Source organism: Oratosquilla oratoria, unplaced genomic scaffold (assembly GCF_046742065.1).
Source record: "Oratosquilla oratoria isolate Oo_2021 unplaced genomic scaffold, ASM4674206v1 SCAFFOLD73, whole genome shotgun sequence".
In the NCBI taxonomy this organism is placed as follows: domain Eukaryota; kingdom Metazoa; phylum Arthropoda; class Malacostraca; order Stomatopoda; family Squillidae; genus Oratosquilla; species Oratosquilla oratoria.
The window spans coordinates 1-2,500 of record NW_027467737.1 but is presented as its reverse complement, the minus strand read 5'-3'; positions in this window follow the sequence as shown (position 1 = coordinate 2,500).

The following is a 2,500-nucleotide window of genomic DNA, read 5'->3' as shown; positions in this document are numbered from 1 at the left end:
GAATGAGAGTGAGAGAGAGAGAGAGAGGCGAGAATGAAAGTGAGAGAGAGAGAGAGGCGAGAATGAGGGTGTGAGAGAGAGACAGAGAGGCGAGAATGAGAGTGGGAGAGAGAGAGAGAGTCGAGAATGAGAGTGAGAGAGAGAGAGAGAGGCGAGAATGAGAGTGAGAGAGAGAGAGAGGCGAGAATGAGAGTGAGAGAGAGAGATAGAGGCGAGAATGAGAGTGATTGAGAGAGAGAGAGGCGAGAATGAGAGTGAGAGAGATAGAGGCGAGAATGAGAGAGAGAGAGAGAGAAAGAGAAAGAGAGAGAGGGGAGAATGAGAGTGAGAGAGAGAGAGAGAGAAGCGAGAATGAGAGTGAGAGAGAGAGAGAGAGAGGCGAGAATGAGAGAGAGAGAGAGGCGAGAATTAGAGTGAGAGAGAGAGATAGGCGAGAATGAGAGTGAGAGAGAGAGAGGCGAGAATGAGAGTGAGAGAGAGAGAGAGAGGCGAGAATGAGAGAGAGAGAGAGAGGCGAGAATGAGAGTGAGAGAGAGAGAGAGAGGCGGGAATGAGAGTGAGAGAGAGAGAGATCCACCGATCTCTAAGACGCTTTCCTTCCCCTCTCCTCCACTCAGAGAACCCGCCCAAGAGGACTGAAGAACCCCTCCCCCTGAGAAGATCCGCGCGAGCATCTCTATATTGTCTCTCACTTCACTTCCATTCTCGCTCCCTTCTTCGCGCTCCCTATCCTCTCTCTCTCTTCTTTTTTTTCTCTTCTCCACTCTCCTTCGCCTCTCGCTCTCTTTTCTGTCCCTCCTTCTCTCTCCTCTCTCCTCTCTCTCTCCCTTCTCTTTCTCTCTCCTCTCCTCCCTCCTTATCTTGTCCTCTCCCTTCTCTTTCTCTTCCTGCTCCCCTCTCTCTTTCCTTTCATTCTCGCTTGATCTCTTTGCCAATCTCTTCTCCTCTTTTCTTCTTCTCCACTTCTCTCCCTCTCAACTCACACACTCTCTCCTTCTCTCTCTTTTCGCCTCTCTCCAATCTCATATTCTTATCTCTCTCTCTCTCTCCTCCCTTTCTCCTCTTCTCCGCTCTCTTTCTCCTACTTCTATCTCTCTTCTCTCTCCTCTTCTCTTCCTCTCCCCCCCCCCCCCCCCAATCTTCTCATCTTCGCGCTTCCTCTATTTCTCCCTCTCTGCCATTTTCTTTCTTCTCTTCGTTTTCTCTCCGCTTTTCTTTCCCTCTTCTCCCCTCATCTTCTGTCTCTCTCGCTCCTCTCTCCTCTCCCCTCTTCCTTTCTTTCTCTCTTTCTCTCCCTCTCTCTCCCCCTTCCGCCTCTCCTCTCTCCTCTCGCTTGCTCTCTTTCTCTCCTCTCTCTCTTGTCTATCCCCCGCCCCTCGCCTCTCTCCTCTCTCACTCTCTCCTCGTTCTTCTCTCTCTGTTCTTTTCTTCTCCCTCCTATCCTCTCGCTCTCTCTCTTCTTATCCATTCTCGCCTCTCTCGCTCCCTCTCTCTTTCTCCTTCTCTCCACTTCTCATGCTCCTCGTCTCCTCTTCTTCCCTCTCGCCACTCCCCTCATCCTCCTCTTCTCCCTCTCCCCATTCCTTCTGTATGCTCTCTCTTTTTTTTGTCCTCCCTTCTCCCTCTTCTCTTTCCTTTCTCCTCTCTCTCTTTCCTTCTTCTTTCTCCTTCTCTCCTCTCTCTCTCTCCCATTCGTCCTCCCTTTCTTCTTCTCGCTCCTCTCCTCTCCTCTCCCTCCGCTCACCTCCTGTCTTCTCCTTCACTCCTCTCTTTTCTCGTCTCTCTCTCCTTCTCTCTGTCTCTTCTCGCCTCTCTCTTCTTTTTCTCCTCTCCCACCCTTCTCTACTCTCTGTATCTCTTCCTCTCTCATCTCTCCTCTTCTCTCTCTCCTCTCCCCTCTCTCTCTTCTCTCTTCCTCTCTCTTCTCTCCTCTTCTCTCTCTCTCTCTCTCTCTTCTCGCTCCTCTCCTCTCTCCGCTCTTTCTCTCCTCTACCCCCTCTCCTCGCCTTCTCTCTCTCTTCTCTATCCTCCTCCTCCTCTCTCCCTTCTCTCTTCCTTCTCTCTTGGTTTCTCTCCCCTACTCTCTCTCTCTCTCTCCCGCCCTGTTGCTCTCCTCTTATCTCCTTTCTCTGTTCTCCTCTTCTTCGCCTCTCTCCTCTCCCCCCTCTCGTTTGTCTCTACCAACTATCTCTTTTCTCCTCCTAACTCTCTCTCCTCTCTTCTCCTAGTCTCTCTCCCTTCTCCTCCTCCTTCTCTCCGTTTCTTCTCCATCTTCTCTCTCTTCTGTCTCTCTTTCTCTCTTTTCCTCTTCTTCTCTTCTCTCCTACTCTACTCCCCTATCTCGTCACTTCTTCTTCCTTTCTCTTCTCTCCCTTCTCTCCTCTTTCCCCCCAACTCCCGCTTCTCATTCTACTCTGCTTTCGTTCTCTCCCCAGCTTCTCCTTTATCTCCCTTCCTTCTCTCTTCTGTCTTACTCTCTCCTCTCTTGCCCTCTGTCTCT